This window comes from Oncorhynchus tshawytscha, linkage group LG20 (assembly GCF_018296145.1).
Source record: "Oncorhynchus tshawytscha isolate Ot180627B linkage group LG20, Otsh_v2.0, whole genome shotgun sequence".
Classification (NCBI taxonomy): Eukaryota; Metazoa; Chordata; class Actinopteri; order Salmoniformes; family Salmonidae; genus Oncorhynchus; species Oncorhynchus tshawytscha.
The window spans coordinates 25,621,355-25,637,925 of NC_056448.1; the positions used below are offsets into that span (position 1 = coordinate 25,621,355).

General features: G+C 42.2%; 1 protein-coding gene across 2 annotated transcripts in view; it reads right to left on the bottom strand.

Moving 5' to 3' along the window:
* The window catches only part of LOC112220331 (collagen alpha-2(I) chain-like), a 122,322-nt gene that overhangs the window by 41,913 nt on the left and 63,838 nt on the right, over positions 1–16,571 (bottom strand). The window lies entirely within an intron of this gene.

Here is a 16,571-nt window from a genome sequence, read left to right on the forward strand (position 1 = left end):
CATCATGAAGTGCTTTGAGAGACTAGTGGAGAAGGTGTAAAGTTTTAAGTTCCTCGGAGTACATATCACGGACAAACTGAAATGGTCCACCCACACAGACAGTATAGTGGAGAAGGCGCAAAGCGCCTCTTCAACCTCAGGAGGCTGAAGAAATTTGGCATGTCACCTAAAACCCTCACAAACTTTTACAATGCACAATTGAGAGCATCCTGTCAGGCTGTATCATCGCCTGGTTCGGCAACTGCACCGCCCACAACCACAGGGCTCTCCAGAGAGTGGTGCGGTCTGCACAACGCATCACAGGGGGCAAACTACCTGCCCTCCAGGACACCTACAGCACCTGTTCACCCCGCTACCATCATCTCATACTGGCCAGAAAATTGTCTGTCTATTCTTCTTCTGAGAAATGAAGGCTATTCCATGCGAGAAATTGCCAAGAAACTGAAGATCTCGTACAACGCTGTGTACCACTCCCTTCACAGAACAGCTCAAACTGGCTCTAACCAGAATAGAAGGAGGAGTGGGAGGCCCCGGTGCACAACTGAACAAGAGGACAAGTACATTTTTATTGGCCAGTCTGAGATATGGCTTTTTCATTGCAACTCTGCCTAGAAGGCCAGCATCCCGGAGGCGCTAATTCACTGTTGACTTTGAGACTGGTGTTTTGTGGGTACTATTTAATGAAGCTGCCAGTTGAGGACTTGTGAGGCGTCTGTTTCTCAAACTAGACAATCGAACGTACTTATCCTCTTGTTCAGTTGTGCACCAGGGCCTCCCACATCTCTTTCTATTCTGGTTAGAGCCCGTTTGTGCTGTTCTGTGAAGGGAGTAGTACACAGCGTTGTACGAGATCTTCAGTCAAGCAAGCCACGTCCTAAACATCCTCTCAAACTCCATGTGTGGGGGTCAATTTCTCACAAGGGACCAGGTCCATATTTGATTTTTGATGGTAAGTTTGGCTATATACAAAGCAAAAGGTATATAGTAAAACAGAAGGTTAAATAAAACAACAGTATACAGTTTAAGTCGGAAGTTTACATACACCTTAGCCAAAAACATTTAAACTCACTTTTTGACAATTCTTGACATTTAATCCTAATAAAAAAGTCCCTGTCTAAGGTCAGATAGGATCACCACTTTATTTTAAGAATGTGAAATGTCAGAATAACAATAGAGAGAATGATTTATGTCAGCTTTTATTTCTTTCATCACATTCCCAGTGGGTCAGAAGTTTACATACACTTAATTAGTATTTGGTAGCATTTCCTTTAAATGATTTAACTTGGGTCAAACATTTTGTGTAGCCTTCCACAAGCTTCCCACAATAAGTTGACAGAGCTGGCGTAACTGAGTCAGGGTGGTGTAGTCAGCGTGCTCGCACAAGCTTTTTCTGTTCTGCCCACAAATGTTCTATAGGATTGAGATCAGGGCTTTGTGATGGCCACTCCAATACCTTGACTTTGTTGTCCTTAAGCCATTTTTCCACAACTTTGGAAGAATGCTTGGGGTCATTGTCCATTTGGAAGACCCATTTGCGACCGAGCTTTAACTTCCTGACTGACGTCTTGAGATGTTGCTTCAATATATCCACATAATTTTCCATCCTCATGATGCCATCTATTTTCTGAAGTGCACCAGTCCCTCCTGCAGCAAAGCACCCCCACAACATGATGCTGCTACCCCCGTGTTTCACGGTTGGGATGGTGTTCTTCGGCTTGCAAGCCTCCCCCTTTTTCCTCCAAACATAACGGTGGTCATTATGGCCAAACAGTTCTATTTTGTTTCATCAGACCAGAGGACATTTCTCCAAAAAGTACGATCTTTGTACCCATGTGCAGTTGCAAACCGTAGTCTGGCTTTTTTATGGCGGTTTTGGAGCACTGGCTTCTTCCTTGCTGAGCGGCCTTTCAGGTTATGTCGATATAGGACTCATTTTACTGTGGATATAGATACTTTTGTACCTGTTTCCTCCAGCATCTTCACAAGGTCCTTTGCTGTTGTTCTGGGATTGATTGGCACTTTTCACACCAAAGTACGTTCATCTCTAGGAGACAGAACACATCTCCTTCCTGAGCAGTATGATAGCTGCGTGGTCCCATGTTGTTTATACTTGCGTACTATTGTTTGTATAGATGAATGTGGCACCTTCAGGCGTTTGGAAATTGCTCCCAAGGATGAACCAGACTTGTGAAGGTCTACAATTTGTTTTCTGAGGTCTTGGCTGATTTCTTTTGATTTTGTTTCTTTAGAAGAGGCACTGAGTTTGAAGGTAGGCCTTGAAATACATCCACAGGTACACCTCCAATTGACTCAAATTATGTCAATTAGCCCATCAGAAGCTTCTAAAGCCATGACATCATTTTCTGGAATTTTCCAAGCTGTTTAAAGGCACAGTCAACTTAGCATATGTATACTTCTGACCCACTGGAATTGTGATACAAGTGAAATAATCTGTCTGTAAACAATTGTTGGAGAAATTACTTGTGTCATGCACAAAGTAGATGTCCTAACCAACTTGCCAAAACTATAGGTTGTTAATAACAAGAAATTTGTGCAGTCGTTGAAAAACGAATTTGAATGATATTAGAATATTTTCATTTCTCCATGCTTGTCTCAGAGCAGCGCGATACGGTGCTGAAATAGATGTCCACAGCGGGAAGGCTACGTATTCTGTGCCGACTAGTGATATCTCTCTTCGGTTACACATCCGTGGAATAGCAGAACAGCATAACGGTCCGGGCAGTCCTTGCTGTGCCTGGTGAGCAGTTTATCTGTTGTCAGAAGAGGAATGGAAATGTCAGGGTGAACCGAAGACCTGACGACCCGCCACGTATGTTGACTCTGCCAGTCGGAGATGGAGTTCCAGAGCTCACAGGTGTGCCTTACATGGATTGGGACTCCATCTCGTTCCTCGCCCTTCTCCTTTTCAACGCGTGAGTGAGTCAATGATTTGTCTGACAAACAAAAAACTTTGCGTCCTGCAGGCCTAGGCATGGATCAAAGCTGGCGAGACATTCAATAACGTCATCTTCACAGACTAATCAACTGTGGCCCTTGAGCAATTTGCTCAAAATTGCCACAAAAAAAGAGAGATCAAGAAGATTAACGAAAACATAAAGATGTTGATGAAGAAATGCTGTTTTGAGTTAGAAATGTAACACTTTAGAGGACTTAAGCATTGAATACATTGCAAGTTGAGGGATTTTCACAACAGTAGCCGGGTTATAAAAACTCTATTGTCCTGCTAATAGGAAACATTTGCATGATGGGCTACATTCTTTATTGTAACCACAATGTCACACATCATTTATATCTATCTACCTTTCCAATTACTTTTATAGTTTGGGATTTAGAAATGTGCGCTTTTAATTATTAGTTCCATTGTTTAGATCGAACGTGCAGACTTTTTTCTTTAAATGATTGTTCTATGTAGGATGCTACATTTTAGACCAGTTGCAGTTGTAAGTAGGCCTATTAAAGCCTCATAGCCTACCTCAGCCATTTAAGTTATTTTATATAGGTCAAGGCTCCAAATAATCACACCTAGCTTGGCTATTAGACAATTCTTTAGTAAAGGTTGAATAGTCTATTGTTCAGCTAATAGCCCATCCTGCTACACTTATGAAAAACTAAATAACACTTTTCCCCCTTTCCACATGTTAAAGATTCCAATAGATAGTGTTTTTAGCCACAATCGGCCCCAACCCAAATTGATACATTTGGTCACAGTCGATAGTGAGCTGGACTTTGGGCTAGAATGTTAGAGGGTTCAAAACCTGCTCCCTGCTTGTTTCATTACATTATTATGCCGGTCTCAGAGCAAACAGCCTGGATAGTTACTCCCATCTGGTTCCTCGCTCTCTTCCATGCGTCATTCAGCACGCTTGTGGGCGTGAATGTACTATCTTTTTATTCTGTATGTATGAATTACAAATCAGCCATTACTTAAATCATTTTTCTAGTCTATTGCATAGTTACAATGTGTAATCATTGATGTCCCAGGAGTAGGAGTGGTGAACACTGTTGAAGTGTAGAATTGTAATACATACATGCAGACACAGCATCATTCAAATAATGGAGTTTGATACACCTGGTATTGGATATGACTGTAAAAAAACTTGCTAAATAGCGATTTTCGTAAATTAACTTTTTGACAAAAAAATATGCACAATCATTTGTCTCTACATTAAAACTTCTTAGGGATCGGCGTCCCGTCAACAGGACAGTTGTAAATCATGCAGCGCCTTGTGTCACGATCGCAGATTTTAGAGAAACAACAAATGTCGGTACATATAAGTGTCTTACATCGGCTGAAAGCTTAAATTCGTATTAATATCACTGCACTGTCCAATTTACAGTAGCTATTACTGTGAAAACATGCCATGCTATTGTTTGAGGAGAGCTCCTATCAACAAAACACTTTTTTCAACGTGATATGTTTGATAAATTCACATCTGAATTTAAGGTCCATATAGCATGCACGATCGATTTTGTATTTCCACTCGTTCAAATTGCAAAGAAAGGAATCTGTGAAAATCTAACCCTAAACGTTGTTTCAACCAGTCAAATCACATCCGTATTTATTCCTCAGAGATCCGAGAACATAACCAGACTTCACTGTATCATTAGGGGTGTATTATATCCTACTGGACACCACAAATTTGGTCAGAGAGCGACACCTTCATGGCACGCTGATGACGCGAGTGGTCTTCACTTGATCAACTGTAACTTTGTTAAATAAGAACAAATCGGGGTAAAACAAAGCTAGCTAGATAGCCAATGAGCTGGGCTTTACGGGAGTATCCGGAGTACCCCTTATCTGTCGTAAAATGTAGCTGCTAACCTTCTGCCACAGCAAGCCTTTTCCTTTTGGACAAAAATTCTAAGAATATGGAGAGTTATGAAGTTATGGAAACTGGTTGTTTTGCAAATGTTGAACTTATAATAGGGCTACTAATACTGGAAAAACTAAATAAATGTGCAAGTATACAGATTTGACGATATTCTTGCAGAAAGATGTAATGTGAATGTTAATGTGTCCTTCGTGATTTATTTTATAAATGTAACTGGGTGACTTCACACTAAACGTCATGTAGTTTGCTCATACTTCAAGTTATCTGTCTGAAACATACACTGCTGCCATCTTGTGGACACCATTGGAATTAACCAGAATGATGGCTAGATGTGGACCCTTTCTGTTGCATTTCATAGTTGGTGGTAGAGGGGGAAAAACGGTTGTTTTTTACATTCAATTCCCATTTCCACAAACTTCAAAGTGTTTCCTTTCAAATAGTATCAATAATATGCATATCCTTGCTTTAGGGCCTGAGCTACAGGCATTTAGATTAGTCCTTTTAGGCGAAAATTGAAAAAAATGTGTCTATTTGTTTTGTCAGCCGTCTTCGCTGAAGACAGTCACGAGAGATGGGTGGCTCACGTCAAATTTGCCATTGGAACCTCTCAATATGATTGGTCACATAAAAACCTTGGGACCCAAATGCATAATGAGTGATCTAACTCTCCCTTGTGGTAGTCTGGAGCAATGAAGCCGTGATGCTGGCTACCTCTAAGTCCCGTGGTGTAAGCTCGCAACTTTTAAAGGAGGAACCACTGCATGTGTACACCCTCCTCACTCAACTACCACAGTAAAAACATCACCTCTTTAGAACTGTGTACTTCCCTTCCCATTTCAACACATACACCATCTAACTACCTGTACACCATCTAACTACCTGTACACCATCTAACTACCTGTACACCATCTAACTATCTGTACACCATCTAACTACCCGTACACCATCTAAATACCTGTACACCATCTAACTACCTGTACACCATCTAACTACCTGCACACCATCTAACTACCTGCACACCATCTAACTACCTGTACACCATCTAACTACCTGTACACCATCTAACTACCTGTAACTGACCTTAGATGTTGAAACTCCTCATACAAAACAAGTCCACAACAACCTGAAGTTACATTCCCCTCCCTCCCAGTGCACATCGCTAGCTCAGGAGAGGGTGTTGGGCCTAGGGGAAAGTGGAGCAGAGGGGAGCCTGCTTGGGGTGAGGGGTTGTAAATTCTGTTTGATGACCCTGATGGGCCGCCACAGCAGGGAGCAGTAAAGTTAAGCTGGTCTGGGAGGCATGTGGGGAGCAGCAGCCTGCCTGCCCGGCTGTGTGTGCGTGTGTGTGTGTGTGTGTGTGTGTGTGTGTGGGGGGGGGGCAGAGGACAGTGTGAAGTTCAGAATCAGTGCAAAACTAGGCGCCACAAGGTACATATAGTTTCTCTCATCAAAGCTCAATGTAATATGAAACAGAGAGTTAGAGATCCAAACTCAAGGGCACTCGGGTGGCTGAGCAAGGGGGGCCAGTGAGGGGCTGAGGTGGGCTGGTACGGGGTGCTCCACTGCTGGAAACAAAGGTTCTTTCTCAAGTTCCTCTGCCTGGCCCGCAGTGACTCCTCTCTGATAAGCCGACACTGGATCTGTCCCTGGCTTCTGGCGCCTCTCCAGCTTATCTACTGTATTGTCTGCCCGATATCCCAGCCTGGTAGGCTGTGCTTACTTGGGGTACCATTACAGTGCACGCGCACACACGCATGCGCACACACACACAGCCAAATCAGACAGGAGCCAGGGGTACTGAGCTGTTGTCAGACAGGGGCCAGGGGTACTGAGCTGTTGTAGTAATACTCAGTACCCCACTAGGGGGCAGACAGCACAATGATGCTTTCCATTATGATCCAGCAAGGTCTTGGCAATCTCGAAGTGATGTTTTTCAGTACCTCAAGTACCTCCTTATGATGGATCTATTAAGAACCTTCATAGGTAATTCAATACATCTCCTTTACATGTTCAGTGCCAAGACAAGATGCCCTATTTGCTCCCTTTACCCGGGGCCTCTGCAGCAACAGGCTCAAGCAGGCACTGTATGTGTCATCAACAGTAGCGCTTTCAACCAGCGTGCTGAGACACAATGAGGAAATGTGAACTCAGCACAAACAGAGGAATAGGTGGAGAGGGCCAGATGTGCAGGTGAGTGACAGTTATATAGCATGTTGGTATGTCTGTAGGTTCAGAGCAAGGCACTAACAGCCATAACACAAACACTTTACATCAAATCACATCTAATTTTATTGGTCACATACACATGGTTAGCAGATTGTTACTGCGAGTGTAGCAAAATGCTTGTGCTTGTAGTTCCGACCGTGCAGTAATATCTAACAAGTAATCTAACAATTTCACAACAACTACCTAATACACACAAGTGTAAAGGAATGAATAATAATATGTACATATAAATATATGGATGAGCGATGGCCGAACGGCATAGGCAAGATGCAGTAGATGGTATGTGTAATGTAATGTAGGGTATGTAAACATTATATAAAGTGGCATTGTTTAAAGTGACTACATTTATTTTAATTATTAAAGTGGCTAGATATTTGAGTCAATATGTTGGCAGCAGCCACTCAATGTTAGTGATGGCTGTTTAACAGTCTGATGGCCTTGAGATAGAAGCTGTTTTTCAGTCTCTCGGTCCCAGCTTTGATGCACCTGTACTTCTTCACTACGCTGTCTGCGTGGGTGGACCATTTCAGTTTGTCCGTGATGTGTACGCTGAGGAACTTAAAAACTTTCCACCTTCCACCTTCTCCACTAGAATGAATGTGTCTGGGGTCTGGGCTGCATGTCACAATACAAACAAATTACTCTTCCTGTTAGTTTTACATGCTCTTTGTTGACCCAGCTATGCCCACTTGGAAATTCTCCATCACAGGCAGTCGGTGGCACCTCAATTCGGGAAGACGGGCTCATAGCAATGGCTGGAACGGAATATTTGGATCGGTATCGAACAAATCAAACATGTTTTCCATGTGGTTGATGCCATTCCATTCACTCCATTCCAGACATTATTATGAGCTGTCATCCCCTCAGCAGCCTCCTGTGTTCATCTATTGATTTCTTCTACTCTCAGTGGATTTCAGGGGGAAAATGGGAAATTCCTAGGATTCATCACATATGTCAGATCTTTAGTGGCACACCTGGGATGGAGACGAATGGTTATTTCTAATTGGGGTGATATCCCTCTGTCAGCGCCAGTCTCAGTCTGTTCTGGTAGCCTCCATGTCTCTGGAGCTGACAGCTCTCCACTCTACAGGCCATCCTGAGAGATCTATGGAGGCCAACCACTCACACAACTGCTCTAGGCATAGGTGCTACCCCCCCCAACCACCACACACACACACACACACACACACACACACACACACAAAGGCCAAATCAAGCAGTAAGGTTCGTAAATCTATCCCAGACACAGGTATGTCTGTAGGCAATCTCAAACTGGCTGGGTCTTGCAGCAGGAGGTAGAAAAATTGGCTTAAAGAAAACACCACAAAAACACCACAATGCTCAGGACTTCCCTGGTGAAAAGAGAAGTAAACATTGAAAAACATTGAATTGACACAAATTGGAAACCAGAAGATAATAGCAAGGAAAATGTAGTAGAAATAGCCATAAGAATATGGCTGTTGAAAAAGATGCTATGTTATATATGAATATACAGAGCTGAAAGAAAATGGACATTACAAAAAGGAACAAAGAAGCGCTGTCAGCTTTAAGGCTAGAGGACTCACAGACAGACTTACAGTACAGACATGATCAAAGAGGATGAATAACATGGAGTGAAATATTGAGTGGAAGAGTAACAGTAGGCCAACATTCCCACTTCCCAGTAGGAGAAATCTCTCAGAGTACGGGTCAGTTCTTATTCCCAACTCCAACCAACTGAAAAAGCCTCAAGTACAACTTCAGAATCACAGGATTGCTGTAATCGTACTTGTGACATTTCAAGTTGATGTTTTCCTCCTGTTAACATTGTACTTACAAAATGACTGGGATTTTCACATTGTATCACAATTAAATTTCACTCAACATAGACCTAGTAATAGGGAGGTGAACATTGCTATTTTCATTGGATAGTGCATAGTGCAATGAAACAGAACCTGCCAAGGTTCAACAAATCACATGTGTTTATAAAGCCCTTCTTACATCAGCTGATGTCACAAAGTGCTGTACAGAAACCCAGCCTAAAACCCCAAACAGTAAGCAATGCAGGTGTAGAAGCACGATGGATAGGAAAAACTCCCTAGAAAGGCCAGAACCTAGGAAGAAACCTAGAGAGGAACCAGGCTATGAGGGGGGGCCAGTCCTCTTCTGCCTGTGCCAGGTGGAGATTATAACAGAACATGGCCAAGATGTTCAAATGTTCATAGATGACCAGCAGTGTCAAATAATAATAATCACAGTGGTTGTCAAGGGTGCAACAGGTCAGCACCTCAGGAGTAAAGGTCAGTTGGCTTTTCATAGCCGATCATTCAGAGTATCTCTACCGCTCCTGCTGTCTCTAGAGAGTTGAAAACAGCAGGTCTGGGACTTGTAGCACATCCGGTGAACAGGTCAGGGTTCCATAGCAAATCCATGACAAATCTCCCCAGTACTCAGTGTTGTAATGTTGAACAATAACTCAACCAAAGGGATAGTTTAGGTTAAAACAACTCACTGATGACTGTTCTTCTGTCTAACCAACAAAAGCCGCTGTGAACCTCTTAGATCTAAAACCTCAAAACCACAAGCAACATTCAGTGTGTTAATAACACACAAACATTAAACTAACTTAAAGACCTCTATGATCAAGCCGACCCGTTGCACAGTTATTAACATGAAATTGAACTGAATTAAAGCATTATCAAGCCCTTTGTAACAGTTATGCTAATGTATTCATTATGTGGATATTTCTCTCACATACCAAAGTGACTGAACATATCCTATCTAGGACATACACATCTCTGGCCCTGTCATGATGCCATATTGAGGACCTACTAAAGTGCGCTTAAGGACCACATTAATAATTCTACATCAATGGAATATAATCACACTACACCAACCCAATAGAAACATATGGGTGTTTTTACTTGAATGACTTTATTGTCCCCATGGGGAAATGTTGTTGCAGTATCATGTACACGTTTAAAGTGGCGTTTAAATACTGTGACAAGAACATTCACAACAGTTACATACCAATAAAAGAGACTAGCCTGCTGGCTTTACAGGGTCGATAGGAACAGGAGCCCAAGCTGTTAAGGAGGGGTATCACACCTGGCACAAATGATTGTCTAGTTCTGTTTTTCCTGCCAGGGTGCCCTATACCTGCCCTCAGAGGGGAGTAGTTAAAGTCCGGGTGAGGCCCTACCTCTTTCCTCTTTGACTTTGGTATCCTTTGTCCCTCCAGACAAGCTCCAAGTAAATCCAGTAGCAGGCACCCAAGAACCAAGTACCATCCAAGATGGTAGTGCATGACTGCATCAGACATGGGGCTCTCTGCTCCCAGTAGATTCACAATATCCCCAGCCACACACACTCACTGTGAGGAGAGGCTGGTCCAACTCAAAGCAGACACACCCATAGCCCCACACACCTAACGGATACACAACACACACACTGGCACAAATCTTACCCAGGGCAAAGTACAGCTCTAATCCTGGGTTGCTCCACGAAATGAGTGCCTTTTACTCATTTTTTAAGTAGAAATTGTGCACCAGTATTGTATTTAAAAAAAGACCACATGGATAATTCAATAAATCAGATTTTTTATATTAATTTGCTTTTTATATTAATTTACTTTGACAAAGTAATCTCTGAAGATGATTATTTATTTCATGTGATTAGTGATTTGTTTTAAGGAAAAACAGCTGGCCCACATTTTAAGGTCAACCCTGTTACGTGAACTGAACTCTCATAATATGGTGAAACCATTCATTTCTTTATTATTCTTTCAAAAGAAACAAAGCACATCTAATAGTCAAATCTACTATTCTACTATTCTTTGGCCATTTTCAGTTTTTCGTTGTTGTGGTGGAACCCAGAGTGGGTCGAGCATAACACATCAACCATGTTACCCATAGATAGATAGGCTGGAAATGTTTTAATAATTACACTTTTTTTGTGAAGCTTGTATTCAATTGCCCCTCCCTGATGCACACAAGGGAAATGTATGGCAGATTTAAGATTTAAGATGAAATCGTCAGCCCTGGCACTTAATAGGCACCCATGGCACTTAATACAGTCATTTTTTCACTTAACCTCTTGAAATGTATTAAGTTGAACATGTATGTGCTCTTTTTGACAGAATGTTGAAATTAGGTGAAATCAATCTTTTTGTCTTTTTTTTTACCAAGTTACACATTTCAAAAGGCACTGAATTGGTGGAACGACCTTCCAACGTTCAGAATATCACTATTATAGCGGACCTTACAGCAACTACTTGCTTTACAGATTTCTGATCCTGCCCAACTTCTCCTGTATGTGTGTGTGTGTGTGTGTGTGTGTGTGTGTGTGTGTGTGTGTGTGTGTGTGTGTGTGTGTGTGTGTGTGTGTGTGTGCGTGCGAGAGTGTTAATGTTTGCTCAATGAGGGACACAAAAACCTCAACCTCAACCATGACCTACGATTTACACCCAGAATACATGGGATCTCATGCAATGCATGTGTTGTAAATGCTGAATGAAGCTTGTGTCTACAACATGACTCACTCTAACCAAGGCCTAACCAAGTTAGATTGAGGGTGAAAGTAAACATCTGATTATGGACATCCATTGGCACAACAATAGAAACAGCGGTTTCATGGACAACCAAGTGTCTCCACTTGAGTGAATCCCCTAACAGACACCAAGCCAGAGCTGAGGGGAAGAAGATGAGGCTCAGCATCAGATGTAAAAAGAATCCCCACTGTTTTCAGACGTGTATGGTTCTGTCTGTTCGACTCTAGAAACGTGGATGGAGGTTCGAGGAGGAGGGAGGCCACAGAACCCACATGGATGACATGCTCTGGAGCAGAAAACTCTCCCCAAAACAGAGCTCCAGAAGAAAACACAGTTGAAAGCAGAAGATGGTAACATTTACTGGAGAATTTCAGAGGTTCAATTGAATTATATGAGGGGGAGGAAGACGAGACCTACAGCGCACTGAATCACAGGCCATAACATAGTGGGTTGTTCCCAAACACAGGAAGAATTTCTTCATGTATATGGGAACAAAGAAGAACCACACTAATGCAACTATAAGCTATTCTAAAGCATGAGAGGGGTTGAGTTGGGGTGACAGTCCCAGTTGGGGATTCTCTGAGACTGTGGGTGTATGAGTGTGGGGTCAGTGGTTCCCTTCCATCACATCCCAGCCTTCCCCACTAGCTAATAGCTTCCAGAGAGCTCCAATGTCTCCTATAGGATAGTATTCCCCATAAAACACTGGTCTGGTGCAGAGCTGTGGCTGAGTGGTAACACTTCCCGGTCTCCACTTACGATTCTGTGTCGGAAAACAGGGTTCAATCCCTGAGTCAACCCTTCTAACTTTCTCTCCTCTTGTAATTTCTACTATGTCTGAAGAAAGCTTGAATGAAAAAGAACATTGGTTTGGAGGAACCAGTTTAATGTACTGCATTTTTGAGGGAGCGAGCACACAAGCGATTCGCTGCACCTTTAATACCTGCAGTAAACGCTGTACATGCCCAATACAATTCGATTTTATTTGGCTATCCTACGAACCCACTCAACCTACCTTTGGGACTCCATGATACAGGTATGGTTGGGTGTGAGAGATAGAAAACAAAACAGGGCTGCCTCCTTCTCCACCTTTATCTCCCCTGCTCCTCCATCTCCGCGTCCTCCCCCCCTTGCCCAACACCTACTCCACTTTCTCTTCTCATCCATGACATATACACTATGAACACCCTTTGTCTCTGTCAAGGAGCCAGTCTAGAAGCATTTAGCCTATTGTTTATCACAAGGGTACCCACTACATTAAGTGCCTATTAAGTGCCACGGTTAACGATTTCATCTTAAATCTGCCATACATTTCCCTTGTGTGCATCAGGGAGGGGCAATTGAATACAAGCTTCACACACTAGTTGAATCAACATTGTTTCCACTTCATTTAATTGAAATGACCTTGATTTCTATGTCCAGTGGGTATATATTTCCCAACTGAAACCTTTGGCTGCAGTATTAAATAAAACATTAACATTATACAGAATCTTCCTGACGAGGAAACAAACAGCGCATATAATTCAGAAGTCTAAAGACGTTTTACAACAAACAAAGTAGTTTATGAGTGGGGGTGAGTGCCCTGTGGCTTGCTTCTTCAAACTCTCAAATGAATAGTGCCCAAGGGAGAGATGGGGTATGTCCCAAATGTCATCCTATGTTGTATTTATTGCACTATATATAGTAGGGATTATGATGCCATGGGATGCATCCGTGTGATCTCCAGCCTCCTAATTAACACAGGGTTCTGGGAACATCCGGATCCCATAAAACTTAACCTGGATGGTGGATCGTTTAATCCTTTTATGAAAGAGTGAAGAAAGATGAAAGAGTGAGTGAAAGATGTGTTCCCTTCTTTCTTTATATGAGAGCTCTTGATGCTGGATGGAGGTTTACTCTGACTTGCTCTGGCTGCTGTGTCATCTATTCCTCAATAACAGGAGTTCTATAGGGCATCAGAGATGGAATACACAGAGAAACAAAAAAGGTTTTCCAGATATTGTGTTAGCCTCTCTAACCCCCTTCCATTTAATGATCCACAAACCATCCTTACTGAGGTTCCATTATAAGTGTCGAAAGATTACAACTCTGTCAGAATAATCAAAATGGGTCTATTGCCAATGACCGTCATCAATAACAACCCAGGTATGATGAGAATGGATATTACTGTGCTAACATGTAAAGTGCTTATCCAATGTCAAAACTCACATATGTGTAGACAGGCACACGTGTATAAGGGTGTGGATACATACATGTCTTTCAGTGTGTGTGCATGTGTGTGTGTGTGTGTGTGTGTGTGTGCGTATGTGTGCGTCTCATGTGTGTATACATCAGTGGAGGCTCCTCAGAGGCAGAAGGGGAGGACCATACTACTTAGTAAATTACAATTCTGAAACAAAACATTTTCTTATTTTTAGATAAAAAATATACTAAATATACACACGTCACCAAATATCTGATTAAAATACATTGTTTTGCAATGAAGGTCTACAGTAGCTTCAACAGCATCCTCTAGAGTAGCACCATGATGTAGCCGGAGGACAGCTATTTTGCGTCCTCCTCTGGGTACATTGACTTAAATTCAGAACCTAGGAGGCTCATGGTTCTCACCCCTTTGCATAGAGTAGTTGACTCAAAGAGAGAGAAAGACAATAGTTGAGCAGTTTTTAACACTTTAATTTCTTCAAAAATTAAGGAGAAGAAGCAGAGAGAGAGAAAGCAATTTTTGTTTTTGTTTTGTTTGTTACCTTTCACTTAAGCTTTCGGGTTTATAAATGTATTGCCACCGGGGCCTGCCAGTGTAACTGGTAAACTGTTTGCTGTACACTGCATTGTGTGATAGTAAACCCAAAATCCAATCTGTGTTTACAAACGCATTAGTTCTAGTTTGCTGACATTGAAGTTCATAGGGTGACAGCAATTTAGGCTGTGTGGCGGTTAGCAGTTAGCTAAAGGTGAGAGGAGAAGAGCACGAAGATGCGAGAAGGAATTATACAACGAGCAAGTGATAATGCTGTATGCGGCTGCTATGAAAGTGAATTGTGTGTGCGGGTGATCTGGGATGTATTCATTCTGCCGATTCTGTTGCAAAACGTTTCTTAAATGGAAGCAAACAGAACGAAATGGAACACTTTGTTTTGCAACTGTTTGGACTAATGATTACACCCCAGATTAGCTAGATGCAGGCAAGAGTGTGCAATGCGGTATTGAATGTGTGTGTCACACAATGATTAGTCTATTTTGTCTCTCGACCGTTGCATCTATGTTATAAACGTTCATTTGTAGGCTAGGTTGTGCCAACCTCATGATGGGTTTAGGGTACATTTGAGTAGCCTAAACCTATCGCTGTTATATTGAACTGGGTGAATGGAATATGAATGACAGTCATCCAATATGCTGTAATAGAAATAAAGCCGTGCACATAATTATTTTTTTTAAAATCCTCCCTAATCTTAAACGGCACCAACCGCCACTGGTATCCTTGAACATGATAGCCCAAACAGCCCCTGTCTGAGAGTTGGCTGATCTTTCAGCACCAGGAAAAGGGTAGGTAGGGTGGAGATGTACAGATAATTACCCTTATTATATCATATGCTTCATCATGACAGCTCCAATGCAGTAGTAAAGCAAAAGCAGACAACCACTTAATCATCCCATCTGAGGACAAGGAAAACAAATGCAGCCAACAGATACACACTGTACTGTACACATTCAGCAGATCAAGGTCATATTCGTTAGTGCACATCAGTTCAAAACGTAGCAAAATGTTTTGCAACGGAAAAGGAAAACAAGCTTTTTTATATTGGACAACAGCAGGTAGATCCCTCCCTGTTTCAATCCATTTTCTTCTGTTTGGTGCCTAATGAATTCGACCCAGGTCTGATCATCTCTGAGCTCTGAGGTGTGTTTGATTTATTATGTCAGGTTGGCAGAGCACCACACCATCCAGGAATAGGATCTACCGCGCTGACACACAGGTTACTCATCTACTAGTGCCAGCATCTACTGCTGCTGGCAATAGAATATTACCAAAGGTGCCTTCTGTCTGAACGATAAGTAGCTCTGTCTGTCGACACTCCTACCCCGCCGCTCCCCATCGCTAGGCAACCGCACAAACCTGTCTGTGTTTTGTAACCTCATCCCCTCGCCTTCTGAACTACAGGGGAAAAGAATGATTTGGAGGCGAACGTCAGGATCAGGAAAATGAGATTGAGGAAAAAAATGAAAAACCCTGGAAAGCGATCTCTGGTATGTATGACATGGGAGAATGTTGGTCTTGGCTGGCATTGCAGAGTTTTGGCCTGTAGCATATGTACTGTACATGTCTTACAGATGAATAGGCAACAATGGACAGTCACCATTCTTCTTTTTTTTTTCTCCACATTAATGCCTATTCCTATACAAATCGTCATATCCGGAAAGGCAGGTGGTCATACTGATCCTGGCAGAGCTTGATCTGTGACTAGAGATACCTTATAACTAGAGATAGCGTATACATGTAGATTAGAGATATTAGGCCAGAGGTAGTGTGGTGTGTGTGTGTGTTTGGTTTTACTATCCTTGTGGGGACTAGGAGTCCTCACAAGGATATTAAAACAAGGAAATTTCAGCAAGTGGAGACATTTCGCCAGTCCCCACAAGGAAAAGGGCTAGGATTAGGGTTAAAATTAGGATTAGGAGTTAAGGTTAGGTTAGGGGTTAGGGATAGGTTTAGGGAAAATAGGATTTTGAATGGGAATCAATTGTTTGGTCACCACAAGGATTGTAAACAATTGTGTTGTAGGTCTTTCCTAACATTACCTCTCTTTCCAGGTGCTCCCTCTGGCCAACTAACCAACTTGACTAGGCGTGTAAGAATTCACGAAAGCTTCCAGCATTTCACAAAATACTATAGTATACTATGGTACAAATACTATTGTATTACTATATTTCTATACTATAATATTCACTGTAGTGTTTTTGTG